Below are 23491 nucleotides of genomic sequence, written 5' to 3'. Positions count from 1 at the left end.
GTGTTAGGTGCTGCACAAAGAACGCAGAGATGATCTCTACCCCAAGGAGCTTACAATCTAAGTATAAGACTAGAGACAGTAGATAGAAACACACAAACTGACAGGGGAATACAAGAAAACGATAGAGTATTGGTCAGCATGACAGGCAGTGGTCTCAGCACACCAGTGGCCTAACTGATGTCAAGTTTGTTTTGTAGGTATCATGGCAAAGAAAAGTTTTGAGGTGGGATTGAAGGTGGATAATGAGATGGCTTTTTGGATGTTTACAGAAAGCTCCTCCCAAGCGTGTGGGACAGCATGGATGAAAACACAAAGGTGCTTGTTTGAAAATTTAACAAGCGGGAAATGTAGATGGGCATCATGATTGAAAGCAAGCATCAATAGCAAGTAAGAGTAGGTAGCGTGAGGATTGACCATGATGACAGGACTTGAAAGTGAAAACAAGCAGTTCCTGTTTGATGTGACAGAGAAAGAGGAGGCAATGGAGGACACAAAGAGTCAAAACATGGTCAGCATGATGAGCTAGGAAAATGTTCTTTGAAGAAGTATTCTGAATGGATATGAGTGGGGCTAGCTTGCATTTGTCAAGACCAGAGAAAAGGATGTTGCAGTAATTAAGATGCAAGATGATTAGAACCTGGATGAGAGTTTTAGCTGTGTGAATGGATGAGAAACACTATCTTACAGATGTTGTGCAGCAAGAATCAGCAAGATTTAAACATAGCTGGATGTTGGGTTCTATAGAGAGGTTCAGTTCTAAGATGACATGCAGTTTATGGGCTTGAGTGACAAACAGGATGGTGGTGTTGTCCACTAACTATGTTTGAAAAGTCCTCCAAAATCCATGGATGAAATGTCTCCTCTACTAAGCACAACTGCTAACTATTATTTTTATTAATATCATGGTTGATTTAAAAACAACAGGGATCCTATGCATTCCAAGTTCTACTTTAGCTAGACCTCTTGCACAAATGTACCTTCAAATATTATTTGATGACTAAATATAGGGCCTGATTCCCCTCTCACTTTCCGCAACATAACTTCATAGACTCTTGATTTACACTGGGATGAGTGCAGGAAGAATTAGGCATCCAAGTCACTAAGTCACTAGGGTCCAGATCCACAAAGTTGCTTGGCTCCTAATTTCCATTTCCAGATCTGGGCTTGGTTGTTCTGCATAGGGGTACAATGTTCATAAATCGGGATCCAAATTCTGCTCTCAATTACACCCATGTAAGTCTAGATTAACTCAATTAAAGTCAACATCATATTACCAAGGTGTAACTGAGAGCAGTATTTGAACCTACATTTTTTAACATTTATTTTAACATTTCATTTATTATTTATTAACAAACAAAAAAGGTATTATAATATGATTTGGGAACTCAAGCATATGAGCTAGTTTCAGAGACTTTTAGATCAGTGAAGCTGCTTTTAAAGTGCCATCAAAGCATTTTTGACTCTACAGAATTAATCATGAAATCTGTTCCTGCCAGCTCACTTATCATATCCCAAATATTAATTTTGAGCAAAATTAAATTGGACACCCACTGACAGCAACATTTTGCCCTTCAGAACTCCCCTTCATATTGATTTATTAACGGCTGCCAGAACAGCGTACCACAGCAATTTATGATGGCTTTCTGGATGCTTCTCTATGCTTACAAATAGTCCTCAAGAGTGAGAGTTGTTATCTGACAGCATTCTGATCCAGGTGCATATTTCAATTTGCTTGCTGTTATTTGGATTTTAAAGGATATAGGGGGAGAAAAATAATTTTATTATCAATAGGAATAATAGAATATCAGAGTTGGAAGGGACCTCAGGAGGTCATCTAGTCCAACCCTCTGCTCAAAGGAGGACCAATTCCCAGACAGATTTTTACCCCAGTTCCCTAAATGGCCCCCTCAATGACTGAGCTCATAATCCTGGGTTTAGCAAGTCAATATGCAAATCACTGAGCTACCCCTATAACATGGGTTATTTATGTTAAAATTTCCAAGTGGAGATTCTCTGTATTGTGTTGCTTTGAAATAAAATAGACCAAGCAATTTTTCATCAGGCGTTGTTGCAATTTCTGAAACAACAGCCAGCAATTAGTTTGTTTCATGCATCAGCAACATCTTCTTTGAATGACACGCAGCCAGAGAGTTCTGTGCTGAGCACTGAGAGGAATCGGTACAGAATATCCAGTGCTGACCAAAACAGATCACTAGATTTTAATATATTGGCTTGCGTGTATGTAACTCATTACCTTCTGAAAAATGTAATATTAGACATACTCTTTATTGGCTGAGCCAGATGATGTTATCCTTTCACTAACCAAGTAGTGGTCTCTTCATCTGAAGGTAAAAACAATGGGACAAAATCTTAGCAATAAATAAGATCAGATTTTGTCCCTTAAGAGTTTTACACCCTATGCCCTATGCTGATGGCTGGCATGTATCTATATGTAACCATGAAACATTATTGCCCTCATGTTTGTTAAATAACATCTAGCCCTCAGCCTGGACATGAATCCTATAATTGGCAAATCAGTAAAAGCAGCAGAAAGGTCCTTGTAGTTTAATAGCATTTCCTACTCCCTCACTGATACTGTACATTGACGTGATGCTTGAATAATACAGACCAATCTTAAACTGATCTTGCAGGTATAACACTTTTTTTTAATCCACTCCCTTCAACTGTTCAACTCCCCCATGTATTTAATTTAAATGGCTCACCCTCACTTAAAATCTTTATGAGCCCAATCCAACTGGCACCAAGAGCCTCCCACTGACTTCTGTAGGTAACGTTTTTGAATTGCATTTCCTCTCCCTCGATATACTCATTACAATAGGCTTAAGACAATTGCAAAATCTGAATGTTGCAAATGGCTTCCATTTGGCTGCACCAAAACTCCAGGCTGAAACTCTCTAATTTTTGATATGTTTGGCATATGGATTCAGATCTCAATTTGGGGCTTGCACCAGTCATTAATTTGAATCCTTCCTTGTAGAGTTACTCGGGTGTTTGGGTTTTTTTACCTCTTTCTCTTCTTCTGTAACCTTTCTGAGAAGAATAAACCCTTCTAGTCATTCTTTTAGATGCTGTCTTGCCACCTTAATATCTGAATCTGACAAAACTGTAAATCATCAACAAAATGGCTACAATTCATTAATATTCCTGTCTTCAGTCCAATAAAGCACTTAAGCATGTGCTTAACTTTAAGCATAAGACCACTAACTTCAACAGAACTACTAATGTGCATAAAGTTAAATGTGCCTAAACTCTGAGTGCAATCCTCATTGGTGTAACCAAAGGGTCCTTCCTAACCATTCCACATCCAGCATGCGTTCCTTTACACGTAGGATCCTTGTTGTTTACATATGCATACACCATTGCAACAGGCTACTTGACACATTAATTGCAATTGTGTTTGCCATGAGAAAGACAAAACCCCTTCACATGACAAATCATATATAATAAAATATATGCTGAGTGAATATACATAACTGAGAAAATAATAGACGAGAAGAACGCATGTGGTAGAGTGCTAAAAATGAGTCTTCGGAAATTAATTGGAAAGTAATGCAATTTATATATGGTCAAAAGCAAAAATGCTCCAGATTAAATCAGATAAAGACACCATCCATCTCAGTTAGAAATCGTTTTTTTTCAAACATGATCACGCATATAGGTAACTGCTTGTCCAAACTTGGTCAGACAAAAAAGTTCTAAACACAAAAACATATTAATAAAAAATATACCAAAGTGTGTCTTTTTTACAGATACTTATGGTCCATAGACTTGATGATAATCTAATTTCTGTTGGGAGCTAATATTTGTATTATATATATTCAGATATCATAACTCTAAATCTATGGGAAAACTGAATATAAAAGCTTTCTGGTCCTGCTCCTAGCTTATATACCCTAAGGTAAATCCACATCTTCCCTACTCACCTGCCTACAGACACAATACTTTGTGCTGCTTTGATGTTTCAGATGGCGATCGTCATTAATTTGGGACTAGGGAAGTACACAGTCTTCTTCTTCTTCAACTTGCAGAATCTGGAGTATCGTTCTTTTTCCAATCTTCTATTTTGTCTGTCTCTTAAGCAACAGTCAGTACCACTTTCCTGATAGCAAAATTAGCCCCATCACAGCAGGTGACTTCATATTTTTACTGTAAATCTCCAGCTGTTAGACACTTTCCTACATTCTTCTGCACACGCACACACACACACACACACACACACACACACACACACACACACACACACACACACACAAAATGATAAACACCAAGGCCAGTGAAGGCCACAATTCTACAAAAAAAAAGAAAAAAAAAGAAAGATAAGCCTTCATCTCCCACTTCAGCTCCACCTACTCTTATTATAAAAGAAAGCAGGAGTTCTATTTCCTTCTTTTTTTTGAGACCACATACTGATAGTAACACTCAATAGGGCTGCTCCGTTGACTCAAGATGCCAGTTTTCAATTATCAGGGCTCTCTATCAGACTCTTTTTGAATTGCCACTTTTCTCTCAATTAATTATAAAATTTCTAAAGAGTTTTGCAAACCCTAGTTGAATTTGTAAGTTTACTATGAGAGCTCTCTCTTTTCTGACTTCCCGATCCATCTGTTTTTAAACACTTTTTCTTAATACATATTTCCAAGAATGGCTCTAATATATAACCTCCTGTTGGCAATGGATTACTGGCATCTGATGTATCATTATACTCCTCAGAAATAATATTCATTTTTAGGTTTGTTCTTTCTTTTTAGAAAAAAACACCAGACAGTAAAAAGGAAAGATAACTTGTAATGTGTGAATCTCAAAAGCTTCAGAGCATCATAGTCAAGAATTACGAATGGAAAGGACAGGACATCAACTCATCTGTCTCCATGTCCATGCCCGATTATTTCCTGTAGCATGCTCTTCAGTGTTGAGTTTTAAGTGCTAGTCGTTTCACTGCATCCCTGGGGGGTCTACTCCACTCACTATTCCCTCTTGATAACAAAGTTTTCTTGTTATTACCTCTAATTAACTATTGTTTAATGTCATCCCATTAATCTGAGTTACTACCTTGGACATCTTAGACATTTCATCATTCTTTCGGAAATGTATTCCTTTCAAATACTTGTAAAGAGTTATTATATTCCCCCACCGTCATCATTTGGGCTAACTGCTCTTATTGAATTCTATCTTCTTAAATTCACCTTGTTAGTTCCCTAATTATTTTTGTTGATCTTTTCTAACCTGCCTCCAATTTGTTGACAGCTTTCAATTGTCGAGATGACCAGAACTGAAGGAAGCAGTACTGCCAATTCTACATGTTCAAAATTCACACATCAGGATCCAAAGAATCATGAGACTAGCTTAAAACATATGAAGTTTGGGGTTTTTTTTATTAGCTTCTAGATTTTGAGCCTTTAGGATTCATATTTTCAATTTTTTCTCTGCAATTATGGGAGCTAGAATCTTAATTTTTAATGAAAATTGAGATTCTCATGTGATCATTTGATTCTAAAGAGCTGTGTCTTTAAAGGAATAACCCTGAATATTGTGAAACTTGCAATAAAAATGGCAAGAGTTAGCAATGCTAAGGAAGAATTGTAGGGGTGGTATCTTCATTGCTATAGAAAAGACGATTATTTTCCTGATTTATGATCTGATGACTCTGTGTATAATTCCCAAAAGCCCATTAGTTTTTTCCTCCATTCTGCATTTTAAACTTGTACTTAATATGCTATCTACTCTCCTCCCAGTTCCCTTAAAGTATTGCTGTCTTCCTTCCCATTAAATATCTGCTTCTCATATATATTTGCCTGCATGCTTTTTTTATTTCCTGTCATATTTCTAACCTCTCCACTTTTCTTTGTGTTATTATCTGACCTCACACATATTCACAGCTCTTCCAACATTTAATACCATCTGTGAATTTATTTAGTATGCTGTTTACCTTCTCTTCCAGATTATTAAGGTGTTAAATGAAACCAGGCCTAACAATGATCTACTAGACAACTTCCCATACACATTCATTTACCAACCTACCTGAGAGACACAATGCTCCAAACTAATTTGAATTCATTTTTCAAATAAGATGTAGCGGGGTAACAAACTAAGTTCTCCTTTCAGATATACTGGGAAACTAAGCTGATTTCAATGAAGTGCCACCAGCGTAAAGTGTAAGGAAAATGTAGCCAACTGTATTAAGAGCCCAGATTTATCTATACCTCTTGCATTTTCTTATAGCTCTAATTTTTGGGGTGTAAATCCACACACACATGCCCTTAAAAAAAAGGAGACACTCTTTGCTGGCATGTTTTGTTCTTAACATGCCTGTAATTCTTATTGTTTTATATGCTTTGATCAGATTGCAAGGCACCTATAGAAGGCATCAGAGTGCCATACAAAAATCACATTGCACAACATTTAACCAGTCTGAAAAAAAAAGCAATGAGCCCAGATGCACAAGTATCAAACATCTTTGGGACAAGGGTAAACCCAATAGCCATCTGGGATGCCAGCAACAGGCTGAAGGGATCAATTCCCAATAGTGTAAAGTAGATTGAAACAGAAAGGGGAACTCTCCTTGTACCAGTCCCGTAGGAGGTGGAGCTGTCCCTTTGCTTCCTTCAATCTTCATTGCCACTTAGTTCAACCCCTGTCTGTAGCCATCTTACCTGGGCAATGATCCTGTCATATATATTTTTAACACACTGTCAGGCCAGGATCCTACAGGGAGGGATTAAAGTAACAGGGAATGGAGAAGAAGCACAGCTCCCTCCCCGCTCCTCTGCTGAAGGAACATGGAGGGTTCTTCCTTTTCTCCATGGCATGGGGGACAGCTCCCCTCTCCAGGGCTCGTGCAGGGAGAGCCCCTGTCCTGTATTAAGCTACTTTAAATCATTGGCTTCAAGGTACATAAAGGATGAACCTGACCCATTCTTCCTCGATCAACTCAAGCAAAAACTGCAACTGCCAATTTCTCAATCTTTTGCCGTCTTTAGTAAACATTATTTTCACTAGAAAAATGTTCTTTCAGCAGGAGTTGGGGGGCATGGATCAGTGTTTTTGTCACACTCCCCATCAGTTCCCGGCTCAGTCTGGGGAAGTCAATGATCCAACCAGTGGATCAAATTCAGTGATGAGGCCACTTGAGGCATGTTATGCATATGCTAATAAGCAGGAGTCGAGCAGAGCAACAGTGACATCCAGTGGCCAGCAATGTTAATCTCCCAGCAAGCATTACCTTTGTTGGAGGTGGGCCCCCTTGCCTTCTTTAAGAAGGGTGATGTGAATCGAACATTAGCTGCTCTGTAGACACCTCTTTTTTTTCATCTCTACATTAAAACTCTCTAAATAGTAGAATCCATCCCTGGAAACTGCTTTGAAACATGGGTTTAAGCACACATTCATTCTATTGCTTACTAACAAGTGAGTCTCTTTGGGAACGTGCAGATGAGCAGGAATTGTTTTAACATCTCATTTATAAATGGACAGAATGTGCAAGTGAAGCATTTGCCATCACGGGCACAGCTCTCCTGAGGTTGCTGTGCAGTAACTACATCCTACTAGAAACATTACTGAGTATTTGTACTTCAGCACTTTGTATGCAAAAGGAGTGGAAAGGTTATGACAAGTATTAAAAATTGAGTCACTATTTAAATTTAAAAGGAAGCAAAATTTACATGCCCCAAATTGGAGCCCACTCAAGCTTCAAGGCTCAAGTAAGCTAAATAAATCTGAGCTTTTTATGGCATAAAGTCTAAACTCTAAATGCCTACTAATAGTGGAGGTGAGTAATAGGCTTCTGGGGGTTAGTGGCAGCAGGTTTTATTATGTAATCTTTAATACATACTTAGCTTCATCTCACTTCTCTAGGATGGGGTGGCTAGGAGTTATTGAGTTTTGATGTTAGACAGAATTTCTTTCCTTGATGATGACACAGCACAGCTGGTTGCTGAGCTCTGTAACTTTATTCTCACACACAACTATTTCAAATTTGATGACAATATATACCTCCAGACCAGTGGCACCACTATGGGCACCCGCATGGCCCCACAGTATGTCAACATTTTTATGGCTGCCCTGGAACAATGCTTCCTCAGCTCTCGTCCACTCATGCCCCTTCTCTACCTACACTACATTGATGACGTCTTCATCATCTGGACCCATGGGAAGGAGACTCTGGAAAAATTCCACCACGATTTCAACAGCTTCCACCCCACCATCATCCTCAGCCTGGACCAATCTACATGGGAGGTCTACTTCCTAGACACCACGGTGCAAATAAGTGAAGGTCACGTTAACACCACCCTATACCGAAAACCCACCGACCGCTATGCCTACCTTCATGCCTCCAGCTTCCATCCCAGATACACCACATGATTCATTGTCTACAGCAAAGCACTGACGTACAACCATAACTGCTCCAACCCCTTAGACAGAGACCAACACCTACAAAATCTTCACCAAGCATTCTCAAAACTACAATACCTGCACAAGGAAATAAGGAAACAGATCAGCAGTGCCAGACGTGTACCCAGAAGCCTCCTACTGCAAGACAAGCCCAAGAAAAAAACCAACAGAACTCCATCACATACAGTCCCCTGCTAAAACCTCTCCAACACATCATCAGAGATCTACAAACCATCCTGGACAATAATCCCTCACTTTCACAGGCCTTGGGTGGCAGGCCAGTCCTCGCCCACAAACAACCTGCCAACCTGAAGCATATTCTCACCAGTAACTACACACCGCACCATAGTAACTCTAGCTCAGGAACCAATCCATGCATCAAACCTCAATGCCAACTCTGCCCACATATCTACACCAGTGACACCATCACAGGACCTAACCAGATCAGCCACACCATCACCGGTTCATTCACCTGCAAGTCCACCAATGTAATATATGCCATCATATGCCAGCAATGCCCCTCTGCTATGTACATCAGCCAAACTGGACAGTCCCTCCATAAAAGGATAAATGGACACAAATCAGATATTAGGAATGGCAATATACAAAAACCTGCAGGAGAACACTTCAATCTCCCTGGACACACAATAGCAGATTTAAAGGTAGCCATCCTGCAGCAAAAAATCTTCAGGACCAGACTTCAAAGAGAAACTGCTGAGCTTCAGTTCATCTGCAAATTTGACACCATCAGCTCAGGATTAAACAAAGACTGTGAATGGCTAGCCAACTACAAAAGCAGTTTCTCCTTCCTTGGTGTTCACACCTCAACTGCTAGAAGACAGCCTCATCCTCCCTGACTGAACTAACCTCGTTATCTCTAGCCTGATTCTTGCTTGCATATTTATACCTGCCTCTGGAAATTTCCATTACATGCATCCGACAAAGTGGGTATTCACCCACGAAAGCTCATGCTCCAATGCGTCTGTTAGTCTATAAGGTGCCATATGACTCTTTGCTGCTTTCGCATTAGACTGTCCTGTTCTGAAATGTGAGTCCTCTGTAAGTCAGAATTTCTGCATTTGCTAATCAGAAATATAATGAAAAAAAAAATCCTCTGCAATTTTTGCCTAGTCAGATTTATCACAGGTAGATTTTGTGCTAGAACTCTGCACGCTACTCTAGTATGTATGAAAAAGGAGTGTAGTGGGGGAAATGTACAAGTGTAAGCAGAGCTAAACAGTGGAAGAAAACATCAAAAGGGAAATAGCAAAATAGAGCTGGTCAAAAGTTTTCAGTAAAGAATTATTTTCCATTAAAAATGGCCTTTTTTACTGGAGAGGGAGGAGGAGGAATGGAAAGTTTCATAGAAAATGTTCATTTTTTTCTATTTTTTTTAGTTTTTGGAGAAACTGACAACACACGTGTCAGTTTTCGGGCATGAGGGTGGGGAATGAGTTTTCAAAAACTGAAAATTTGTTGTTTCTTTTGAAATTTTTTGCTGAAAATATTTTTTCTGTTTCTGACCAGGTGTATCCATGAAACCAGAGTCTTCAAAACAGTTGGAGTCTTATGAACAGATCCTGGCTGTCACACTGGCTATAAAAGCAACTTAGCTAGCTGATGGAGGGTCTCTCTCTTAGGGAATCCCTGGGTGATGCAGCAGTTCTTGTGCTACTTCCCACTCCTAGGCCCTGACCTGGGGACCATGGCCAAGAAAAGGGGGTCATCTTGGCTGTCAGAATCCCTGGAATCTACTCTAGGTTATATTAAGGACTGGGGTGGACCGCAAGACCAGAGAAGTGACAAGGTGGTTAAAAGCCACTTTTGCTTCCCCCTTGTCACATCCTCTGCTGAATGATGAGCCCTCAACATATGCTCATACCAGCTGTGACCCATGAAGAAGACACAGCATTTGTACCCTTGTGTCATTAGTCTGTCCCTACAGATGCAGATAAGTCATTCTAGTAGTGAGTGAGTGAGTTTACTATCAAAGTGATATGTAAGTTCCTACCAGCAAGGTTACCTTGACACCATAATTAAATGTGGATAGCCCAGATTGACTAGGCTACCTACCACCTGGAACAGTTCCACAGTGCAAAGCAGCACAGATGCAATAGTGATGACAAAGGAATATTTCTTTGCCTCCTTCATAGCCACAACACGGGATTTAAAATATTCTTTATGTCATAACTGATCTGAATTGCCATGAAAGCTCTATCACTTCTGCTCTAGTCATTTCTCTCCTGCTTCATCCATCTCAGGTCATACGTAAACTATGTGGTTGACAGATTTGCCTTTGACTCATATGGTAGGTAGCTCAAGTTTTAAAGCAGAAAATCTCTCCCTTATGATAACTGTAAAGACTGGTGTCTGGCCATGAAATCTTTAGAACTCATGTTTGTTCCACATGTGTAGGGAAATGATGTCACCAGAAAGGATGATCCTTTATACTTAAGATTCTTAAAGGGACAACATCTCACTTTACACAAGTGCAAACTGTGTGAGTTTAACAACTTTTAATCTTTGAGTCTTTCCATGAACAAATGATGGATTTCCTGCTACAGACACTGCATTTTCTTTGGGAAAGACACTGAGGTGAAAAAAGTTTGACATTTGCATATTTTGTTCTTGAATCTATTTTGTTTTGCTGATTTCGCCATCAGTGAAAACAGCCTTGCATAGTTCTTGTTGTCACCTTGTTTTGATGGCTTAGACTGACTAGTTAAGCAGCTGGTAAAATGCACCAACATTCAAAAGTCTGTCTGAATGCTAAATCATAATTCCGGGTAGAGAACAACATAGTACTTTAGGGTTTAACTAATGCCTTCTTTTGAACCGTGTGTCATGTTTTCTGCTCAAATTAATTTAAATGTCAAAAGCAGGTTGGATAGATTTTTATTTGAAGATGTTCCAAATATTTAGACAGTTATTTGAATCATGTTTTGGCAAAATGATTATGCTTCCCAATCTGAAAATATACAGTTTCAATATACCTCGCTTTAACCCTCTTTCATAGAAATTACTAAAAGCTTATACTCTATTTACCCCAACTTTAAAAAAATAAATAAAATATATGTAATGAATTTAAAAAAAATATTTGAAGTGCAGTTAAAATTCTGGTCTAGTCACAAACCTGTCATTGAAATGCATAGCAAAGAGCTAGTGCAGCAATACACAGCTTTTATGAGTCAGTCTGCTAAATGGATGAAACATATATTTTAATTTAATGTAAACTGTGCAGCTAGAAATGTATGAGAATGAGGCTTTTTTATTTCCTGAGGAGAAGCCAAGATCTTTGAGCTTAGTGATAAGTTTTCTTGGCTGAAATCCAATCTAGATTTATTGGCCCCGTCCTTGCAATATATATCCTGATAGGAATGTTGTGCTCGCTGGTATAGATTGGTGAGAAATATCAACCAAACACACTTCTACTTCTGCTCACTTTTGTTAGTAAGATCATCTAACTTTTACTTTGGGGGCACAATTCTGTAGCTGCTACTCACTTTGAACCCTATTAATTTCAATGGTGCTGTAGAATAAGGACCTAGGGCCAGCCTTTTCAAATCTGAGTGCTCAAAGTTAGGCTCCCAAGTCTGTATTTAGGTACCTACAATATTATCATTGTTGTTATTAATAATTATTATTGTTGTACCTACAAGTCCCAGTCATATACCAGGGCCCCATTGTGTTAGACACTGAACAGACACAGAACACAAAAATAGTGCCTGTCACCAAGAGCTCACAATGTGAGTAATGTTGCCTGATTTCAAATGCATTGAGCATCTCCAGCTCCCACTGCTGTCAGTGGGACTTGTGACATCTCAGCAACTCTGAAAAATCACCATTCACTCAGAGGACTAATTATGAATTTTGGAGGTAACTTCAGACACCTATGTTTCAAAGCTTTGGCCTAGATGTTTATCACTGGCAATGAAAAGTTGGTTCTCTTTTCATTCACAGTATGTATATTCATTGAGGAGCCATGTGAAATCCAAGATGAACATGCTGTAAATCAACAGTGGGGCAGGACAACAAGTTTTTGAGCCCACTTAGCACTTGTTTGGAGGAGGTTACTAGGATTAAAATAGAAAAACCCTACAGCACATATGGAAAACCTTACAGAATTGCATTGGTAGAGTGAGCAGTTCTGCCTTCCTTTTTAAGATCAACTTTTAATAGGAATGCAATCCTCTCAGAAGATAGCATGGACTATAAGAAAGGAAGCAGTAGGCATGACAATTGGAAGAACCACCTACACTAAAAGAACCAGTACGTAGAGGAGTGAATCTCAAAAGAAAATAAGTCCTCTGACAGGGTTTATCCCTCCTTAAGCAGTAAGGTCCTTTCTGCTCCACTGCTTGTCCCATCTATGGACACAGAGACTAGACTAACCAGGTGTCTGATTTTCAACTGGAACACCTAGTCAAAAAGGGACCCTGGCCCACACCCCCCATTAGAGCCCTCACCCCCTCCCCCACCCCAACCCCCTGCCCTAGCCCAGTGAAAGTGAGTGAGGGTGGGGGAGAACAAGCCAGCAAGGGAGGGGGAATTTAGTGAGCGGGGGCAGAGCCTCAGGGAAGGGGCAGGGCTAGGGTGTTTGGTTGTGTGCGACTAGAAAGTTGGCAACCCTAGTAGAGGAGGACCCACATTATCTTCGTGGGCTGTACAAGTATCTCTAATTAGCTAGTCTCCAGCGCTCTGCTAAAGGGTATTTTGACAGGTATGTATTTGAATTGTCTTGCTGGATGCCTACAGTGATTCCAAAGAAAACGTAACCTCCCTGAAAGAGGTTCTCAGATTGGGGGCATTCCTGTCTGCTCTTTTGCTCATTCATAGCATTCCCAGCCTGTATGCCACATGCTGCGACTAAAAACCAAATGAAATAAAAATGAAATTAACCAATAGACCAATGTTAAAGATCAGAATTAGAAACAGCTAAGTGTTTTTTGTTGAAAATATACAAGGGCATAGTATTGCTGTAGTGGGTACTGATGATGTTGATATTGATATTAAGGATATATTGGTATTTGGGGAGATTGCACCAGAATGTTTCTTCAGATTTTTCTAAATATTGCACTTTTATATTAAAAAAGAAAGAGAGTGTTCATGTCCTTATTAATTTATTTCTAGTGGCTAAACTTTCAAAACTTTTCTCTCAGCTTCTGAGTGCACTCTACACATGTGCAGCCATATGTACAGATCTCCAGGGTGACAACTCAGGTCTTTGTGATATGAGCTGAAAGGAGAATGTCCATTAATTGATGGTGGTAGAAACAGGGCAGCTGGTACTAAACACAAGCCTGTATTCACTCTTCAGACACTCAACTGTTAGAAGGCAAGACAGTCACAAATATTAGATTAGGTTGGATTCCTGCCAGTGGATAACAGTAGTACAGGGGGAAGGATATCTCAGTGGTTTGAGCATTGGTCTGCTTAAACCAAGAGTTATGAGTTCAGTCCCTGAGGGGGCCATTTAGGGATCTGGAACAAAAATCTGTCTGGGGACTGGGCCTGCTTTGAGTAGTGGGTTGGACTAGATGACCTCCTAAGGTCCCCTCCAACCCTGATATTCTATGACCTGCAGCAAACACATTACATCTCCCATCCCTCCAAGTCAAGGCATGCTTGAGCATCAGTCCTGTAGTGAGATTGTACCTATGTACTCAGGTAGGGCAGCCACTCTGGTGTGCTAAACTATTGCCAGTTTCCAATGCATGCTTCTTGGGGTAGAAAAAAACCCACTTGATTCCCATTAGGCCCAAATATCTCTCTCCATCCATTACCTTTGGGAAGACAGGAATTTACACAGAAATCAATAGTGTGTACAAATGTGTGTGTGTGTATATAATCATTAGCCTATCACAAATAAAACACAATAATTTGATGTTTCAATTATACCAGAAACCTTTAAATTTGAAGTGGGATTAGTATTATCTTGGAATCAGAATACACTGAATTTTCAACTCTCTGTATAAGACTTGAGTAAGGGATGGGAGTAGTGCTGGCAGGAACATTTGCAATCAGAGAAACAGAGACTATATATATATATAGTCAAAAATGCACTCCAGACTCAAGCCTTTAGGTCCAAAATAGGGTACCTCTTTCTTGTTGCCAGGGTCACTGATGCTTGGGTGTGGTGTGTGCCAGTCTCCACTGCATCACTGGGCATCTGTTCTTGCCAGGCTGGTTGTGCACTTGGTCTGCTCCCTCAGCCAATCTCTAAGTTCTGGTTCCAATCTATGTTTGGGTCTGTTCTCTGCTGCATCAGCAACATATGCCACTTCTCCTGCCATAGGCCTACTTCCAGCCAGGGTTCTGGGATCCCAGGGGCTGATCACTTTTCTTCCCTCATCCTGATTAGTCAGAACTTTAGGTGTTGGTAAGGGCAGGGCCAGTGCAAAGATGTTTTGTGCCCTAGGCAAAACTTCCACCTTGTGCCCTCTCCCCCCCCGCACCCCTGCCCTGATGCGCCCCCCCATGGACGCTCCCCCCTCCGCCCTGAGGTGCCCCCCCCTCCACGGCAGCTCCCCTCCTCTGACCTGAGGCACCCCCCTTGTGGCAGCTCCCCACCCTCTGCCCTGAGGCACCCCCCTTGTGGCAGCTCCCCATCCTCTGCCCTGAGGCACCCCCCCACACCGCTGCTCACCCCTGCTCCGCACATGAGCACTTCGAGACGCCGTCACTGCTTCACTTCTCCCACCTCCCAGGCTTGTGGCACCTAAGCTGATTGTGCTGCAAGCCTGGGAGGCGGGAGAAGTGAAGCAGCTCACCCCTACCCTGCCTCTTCCCTGAGCATGCCGTCGCTGCTTCACTTCTCCCACCTCCCAGGCTTGCGGTGCCAATCAGCTTAGGCACTAATCAGCTTAGGCGCCGCAAGTCTGGGATGCAGGAGAAGTGAAGCAGCCATGGTGTGCTCGGGGAGGAGGCGGGGCAGGAGTGAGCTGGGGCAGGGAGTTCCCCTGCGTGCCGCTCCCTCCCCTTACTTGCTGCAGGCGGCCCTCTCCGTGCTCCCCTGCTCCATCTCTCTCCGCCTAAATGCCGGTGGTGACCAGGGTGGCCGAAGATCTGGCCACTGCGGTCGCTGCTGAAGAAAATGGCGCCCCCCACAAATCCTAGCATCCTAGGCGACCGCTTAGGTCTCGTAAATGGTTGCACTGGCCCTGGGTAAGGGTATCCCTTTCACAGTATTAAAGTATGAGGGTCTCCATACATATAGGCACTTCAGTCATTAACTAGTCACATGCATACCTTTGATATACTAACCTGCTGTGACTGAAATCTTTATTCTTGTTTATCAATACCAGGAAATTCCTGCAGATTACCTCGCCTCTAATATGAATGTGAATCACATAACTCCACCTGTTCCTTCTTGAAGCTTTATTTGAAGCTTTCCTCTACCATTTTTTTTAAAACTAAGATTCAAGGTTGACAGAGCTGCAATTCATTTACATTTCATAGTCTCATACAAGTCCTAAACTTTTCTTAGATGGCAAGATTAAAGCTCAGTAGTGTAGTTCCACTAATTTATTGTATTTAATCGGAGACACTGGAGAACTCATCTCCTCATGTCCCTTCACATCTGAAGATTTATACAGGCAATTTATCTCTTTTAAGTAAGAATAAGGCTTAACTTTTTATCAGTACTGCCGGCTTCCTAGACTATCTCACTGGAATGTGATAGGGTACAGTATGCTGTGTGTTATCTGGAATTGACTTTTTATTTTTTACTAGAGGAATGTTCAAATAAAGGCCAAGCATTACATGTTATTTAAAAACTTTGAACTCAGGTTCTAGACTGGCCCAATGGGACCTGGATGAAAATTTATATTTAAGAGTGGAGTGTTACTTCGATAGAGTATTCCCTTGATTAGACAGTGGGAGCTAGTCTGATAGAATCTCAGTGTTTTAGCTTCACTCTGACTCCCTTCCCTTGAATCTGGGTATTGAAATTTAAAGCATCTTTTCAAAGAATACAAAATCTCAAAAGAAAAATGCATCTATTTATTTTTCCAGTTTCCAATCAGCTCTAGTAAATATACTTTATTCATTCACCTGGACTGATTAGTTCTGCAACACCAGGTCAAGAATTTTGACTGTTGACTGAGCATAATTAGCACTCAACTACCCTTATAAAGTTTTTCCTAATATCTAACCTAAATCTCTCTTGCTGCAGATTCAGCATATTACTTCTTGTTCTACATTCACTATACATGGAGAATAATTGATCACAGTCCTCTTTATAACAGTCCTTAACATATTTGAAGACTGTTATCAAGTCCACCTTCAGTCTTCTTTTCTCTAAACATAGCCAGGTTTTTTTAACCTTTCCTTATAGGTCAAGTTTTCCAAAGCTTACATAAGAACATAAGAATGGCCATACTGGGTCAGATCAAAAGGTACATACAGCCCAGTATCCTGTCTGCCGACAGTGGCCAATACCAGGTGTCCCAGAACGAGTGACTCTAACAGGTAATGATCAAGTGATCTCTCTCCTGCCATCCATCTCCACTCTCTGACAAACAGAGGCTAGGGACATCATAACCTTTTATCACTTCTTTTGCTCTCCTCTGGACTCTCTCCAATTTGTCCACACTTTCCTAAAATGTGGTCCCCAGAACTGGACACAGTATTCCAGGTGAGGCCTCACCAGTGCCAAGTAGAATGGGAAAATTACCCCCTATGTCTTACATACAAGAGTCATGTTAACAGACCCCAGAATGATATTTGCCATTTTTGCAACTGCATCATATTTTTGACTCTTATTCAATTTGCAATCCACTGTAGCCCCCAGATCTTTTCAGCAGTACTACCACCTAGCCAGTTATTTCCCATTGGTAGTTGTGCATTTGATTTTTCCTTCTTAAGTGAAGTACTTTGCACTTATCTTTATTGAATATCATCTCTGTTGAATTCAGAGCAATTCTGGAATTTGTCAAGGTCATCTTTATTCTAATCTTGTCCTCCAAAGTGCTTGCAACCACTCTCCATCTTAGTGTCATCTGCTAATTTTACAAGCACTCTCTCCACTCAGTTATCCAAGTCATTAATGAAAATATTGAATAGTACTCAGACCAAGGATTGGCTCCTGCAGGACCCCACTAGATATATCCTCCCAGTTTGATACTGAACCATTGATAACTACCTGACAATTTTCAGAGTGGTAGCCATGTTAGTCTGTATCAGCAAAAAGAACGAGGAGTACTTGTGGCACCTTAGAAACTAAGAAATATATTTGGGCATAAGATACAACCACATTTGCTCCAATCCCTCAGACCTCTATCAAGACCTCTATCAAGCATTCTTAAAACTACAATACCCACCTGCTGAAGTGAAGAACTAGATTGACAGATCCAGAAAAAATACCCAGAAGTCACCTACTCCAGGACTGACCCAACAAAGAAAGTAACAGAACGCCACTAGCTGTCACCTTCAGCCCCCAGCTAAAACCTCTCCAGCGCATCATCAAGGATCTACAACCTATCCTGAAGGACGATTCCTCACTCTCACAGATCTTGGGAGACAGGCCAGTCCTCGCTTACAGACAGCCCCTCAACCTGAAGCAAATACTCACCAGTAACCATACACCACACAAAAAAACCCACTAACCTAGGAACCTATCTTTGCAACAAAGCCCGTTGCCAACTCTGTCCACATATCTATTCAAGGGACATCATCATAGGACCTAATCACATCATCCAAATCATCAGTGGCTCGTTCATCTGCACATCTACCAATGTGATATATGCCATCATGTGTCAGCAATGCCTCTCTGCCATGTACATTGGTCAAACCGGACAGTCTCTAAGCAAAAGAATAAATGGACACAAATCAGACGTCAAGAATTATAACATTCAAAAACACTTCAACCTTCCTGGTCACTTAATTACAGACCTAAAAGTCACAATTCTCCAACAAAAAAATATTTAAAAACAGACTTCAATGAGAAACTGCAGAACTGGAATTAATTTGCAAACTGGACACCATTAAATTAGGCTTGAATAAAGACTGGGAGTGGATGGGTCATTAAACAAAATAAAAACTATTTCTCCATGCTATTTTTTCCCCTAATGTTACTCAGACCTTTTTGTCAACCATTTGAAATGGGCCATCTTGATCATCACTACAAACATTTTTTTTCTCCTGCTGATAATAGCCCACCGTAATTGATTAGTCTTGTTAGAGTTGGTATGGCAACACCCATTTTTTTATGTTGTGTGTGTGTGTGTATATATATCTAGCTTCCTACTGTATTTTCCATTGCATGAATGTGAGGAAGTGGGTTTTAGCCCACAAAAGCTTATACCCAAATAAATGTATTAGTCTCTAAAGTGCCACAAATACTCCTCGTTCTTTTTACCAGCAATTTAAGTCAAAGCAATCTGAAGCTGATTTAATTTACACTTGGCAGCCAAAGTGGCTCCTGGCAGTCCCAAATATGGCAAAGGTGTCAGACAGCCACCTTTGTCTCAAACTCAGGTTGAATTCTGTGCGCACACCAAGACATACACAAGGATTAAGGCATGTAAATATTTTACTCTTTGATTTTCTTTGGTAGAGGAGAGTTCACTTGGGATAGATGTTCTTATTCTACTTTATTTGTATCTTTCTTTCCTTCTTCCTCTCTCAATAGTGGGGTATAAGTAGGAAAGCTGTAAGAAGAATACTGTAGCTAGAGATCTAAGACAGAGTGGAAATAGCACAGGATTACTCATATTTCATCTTGAAGTGTTTAAGGCTTAGGGACTGTAATGCTACTAAATAATGCTTCAAGCAATTCAACCGTTGGTCTCTAGTTAAATGAGATAATTGAATTCTTGTCAGTTGTGCTCCTATTAGCCTCCAGCTGTTCAAAGGGATGGTTTAAAATTAAAAGAGAAAAATAATAATAAAAGGCACTAGAGCAGACATTGGCTAACACTATTTTTTAACTCAGTGTTAAATTTCTACATTTGTAATTGAAGCATACAAGAGTTTGGGGAGAAAAAAAACTAATATGACTATTCCTCTTTTCTTGGTCAAACATATGCATGAAGTTAAAAAAACAAACAGAACAAAATGCCATACAACCATAAAAGAAAGATTAGAAGCATGGAGGTAACAAATTATTGAGCAGAAAACAATATTGGTTGTTGTGGTTGTATACTTTAATAGGGATTTTGAAGGTCAGGCTTGACAAAGCCATGGCTGGGATGATTTAGTTGGGGATTGGTCCTGCTTTGAGCAGGGGATTGGTCTAGATGACCTCCTGAGGTCCTTTCCAACCCTGATGTTCTATGATTCTATGAATAAGATTAATATTGGGGACCTGTGCCGGGTTGCATCACAGAAACCCCCCCTGGGGCTGCCAACTGATGTGCCAAGACTACTTCTGCCCCTGCTTTCCATGACAGCTTGGGATTCCAGCACCCTGTCTTGCTTAGCCAGACATGCCAGTTTGCCCCAACACAGACACAGGGTCTGAACCACATGCCCGAAAGCTGCAGACTTAACTGAAAGCAGCTTACAGAAGTGTTCCTGTCTTTAACACTCAAATGCCAAACTTCCAATGGGCTCTTAACCCCAAATATATCTGTTTTACTCTGTACAAATTTTATATAGGGTAAAGTCAAATTGTTTGCCCTCTATAACAGTGAGAGAGAAAAATGCACTGCTGTTGGCCCCTCCCAGGTATTAATACATACTCTGGGTTAATTAATAAGTAAAAAGTGATTTTATTCAATACAGAAAGTAGGATTTAAGTGGTTCCAAGTATTGCAGACAGAACAAAGTGAATTACCAAGTCTAATACAGTACGAAAACTGAGTACAGATAAAAACCTCACCCTTAGAGGAATTCCATTAAGCTTCCTTCCTTCTAGTCTGGGCCTACCAATCACTCACACTCCCAGTAATTACTGTCCTTTGTTCCAGTTTCTTTCAGGTACTCTTGGGGGTGGAGAGGCTCTCTCTTTAGCCAGCTGAAGACAAAATGGAGGGGTCTCCCAGGTGTTTAAGCAGACTTTCTCTTGTGGGTGGAGACCCCCTCCTCTCTCCTATGCAAAGTCCAGCTCCAACATGGAGTTTTGGAGTCACATGGGCAAGTCATATGTCCATGCATGACCCAGGTTTTACAGGCAGCAGACATTGCTTACCTGCTACCTTGAACGTCCTCATGTAGACTTCTTATGTGGATTGGAGCCTTCCAACATTGTCCCTTAAGTGCTTCTTGATTGGGCACTTAATTTGCACATTCCTTTCTCAAGAAGCTGACCAAAAGCTTTACAAAGGCTACTTAAAAATCAAGCCAGTACACAACCAATATTCATAACTTCAAATACAAAAATGATAGATGCATACAAACAGGATTAATCGATTCAGAAGATCATAAACTTTACAGAGATATGTTATATGGCATATGTAGCATAAAACAATTCTAGTTATGTCATATATACATTCATAAGCACATTTCCATAAATGAGGTGCACAGTCACAACTGGTCCAGCCAGATCAGATAAAATAAAAACAGACCCTACATATTACCTACCTCATAAATGGAATCTGCATTTAGGGCCCAGTTCCTTGCTAGTAGACACACATGGATGTCAATGAATAGAGTTTCACCAGCAAATAATTTGGTCCTCAATTCAGCTTTGGTTTAACTCCGCTGAAGGCAATGGATGGTGGTTTTCCAGCACAAAGAATCTGGATCTGCAGCTTTTTGTTTCTGTATTTGTTTTTTGGCAGGGTGAACCTCAATTTAAAAGAAAAGATAAAAAGATGAAAGAAAGAGATTATATTATATTTTAATCTCTCTTGTATGCCTGTGTATTTTTCCTTTTCAGCTGGGACAGGCAGTGATAATCTCAGGTATTTCGTGAGCAAACACACACTTGCAAGATTTCCAGCCTTATGTTTGCTGATTCAAGATGTATAGATAAGTACTTAACCCAACTTCTGAACCAGAGACAGAGCAGAGCCAAAACTGCGGCTCCAAACCCAATGAACTTTTAAAAAAATTTGGTCTTGACCCAGATGCCAAAGCTTGTCCCTCTGCCTGGGATAGGTGGAAAGTGTGAACCCCAGATCTGAACATCCCAGAAAATTGGGAAGAATAAATCCAGATCTCACTTTTGAAGTTCAGACCCTTAATAGCATGTGGATGGCCTACATATAAACAGACAATAACAATGAATAGCTAGGAAACCTCCTCCTTCCTTCATCAAGGAAGATCAGATAGTCAGCAGAACTGGTGTCTCATTCATTCACGTGCATTTATAGCCCTAAGATTATCCATATTTCATCTGCAATTTTACAGATGAGGCCACCACTCAATTATGAAAACAGAATATGTGATGGTCCCCTCTTGTGTTTGCTCACATTTTCCTCTGATTCTTCTCTGATAATCTGTGCCCCAAAGTGACACTTTGCACCCAGTATTCACTATGGTGATATAATTATGATATGTTTTGTACAAAATATGCATTGTGAGGTATCATTTTAAAAGTTTTAATCGGTTGAACATTAATATCCTGTTAAGTTGTATGTGCTATCATTGTATATGAAGTTACAAAGTTTTGTTATGTATGTGCCACTGAAAAATGTTGTGAAGTTGGGAACACTCACAAGCAGTCTTTCAGGTACAACAGTAAAAAGGCCAAACAACGTTGATGTCCCATTGCGGAGAATACAAACACTTACAAGGATTATTCCAGGAACTGTGAACAATGGAAACCTTTCAGAGATAGCACACAGCAGTGGAGACTGTTTGACTAATGTCATAGCAGATCTTTCCAGAAAGATGGAAGAAGATGTAGAAGGGCAAAGTGACATCATCACGGGGTCTCACTCCCCCTATAATACAATACCTGTAAACACCTGAGGAACAAAGACTGAACTGGGGAAGGAGGTCCCAGACGAGAGAGAAGAATTCCTGCCAGTATGTGCAAAAGCGGTAACCTATTTGTACTAGGTAACAGGGTGAGACACAGCTTGATTCAAATCCTATCTAGTTTATAAAGCTTAGATTGTGTTTTGTTTTATTTCTTAGGTAATCTGCTTTGATCTTTACGCATACTACTTACAATCACTTAAAATCTAACTTTCTGTAGTTAATAAATCTGTTTTGTTGTTTTTACCTAAAACAGTGTGTTTTGCTAAAAGTGCTTGGGGAATCTGCTCAGGGACAAAAACTGGTGCATTGTCCTCTCCACTTTGAGGGAGTGGTGGACCGAGTAACAAACCTATACTGGCCAGACTTTTGACCAGGGCAAGACAGTACAGCTATGGGGTCCTAAATTGTGAAGCTGTAGGATTGAGCTCATTGGAATCTCTCTATTGTTAGTTCATGAGTGGTTGAGGAGAAGCCTTCGTGTAACTGCAGTTGGGTGTGTCCCTACCTGTATAAAGGTTTGTGTGAGTGCAGGACCAGGAGTGGTTTGCAGCTTGTCTCAACCTCACAGCATGAGTGGGGACTCAGATTGGTATGCCGGGGTACCCCAGTTCCTGACTGCACCCCCGGGGAAGTCCGTCACAAACACTTCTATGGTTTTCTTTGGTTGTTGCTAGGCCTACTTTTTGACATTATGACTAAATTTTTTTGTCCATTTTTGCCATGTGAGTTTTATCAAGGGATGACTGAGCTGCATAACAACTATTAGGGTTACAAGCACTTTGGGGGACAGGATTAGAATTCTAATTGATGTTGACAAATTTTAAACTTGGTCTGAATACAACAGGATGAAATTCAGTAAAGACAATTGAAAAGTATTTCACTTAGGAAGGAAAAATCAAATGCACAACTACCAATGGGAAATAACTAGCTAGGTGGTAGTATTGCTGAAAAGGATCTGGGGGTTATAGTCGATTATAAATTGAATATATATCATTCTGGGGTATATTAACAGTAGTATTGTATATAAGACATGGGAGATAATTACCCCACTCTACTCAGCACTGGTGAGGCCTCAGCTGGAGTAGTGTGTCCAATTCTGAGTTGCATAATTTAGGAAAGATGTGGACAAATTGGAGAGCTCAGAGGAGAGCAACAAAAATGATAAAAGATTTAGAACACCTGATGTGACGCTATATAAAAGAAACAAAGAGTC

This window comes from Gopherus evgoodei, chromosome 8 (assembly GCF_007399415.2).
Source record: "Gopherus evgoodei ecotype Sinaloan lineage chromosome 8, rGopEvg1_v1.p, whole genome shotgun sequence".
Taxonomy (NCBI): Eukaryota; Metazoa; Chordata; order Testudines; family Testudinidae; genus Gopherus; species Gopherus evgoodei.
Note: the sequence above shows the minus strand (reverse complement) of the source record.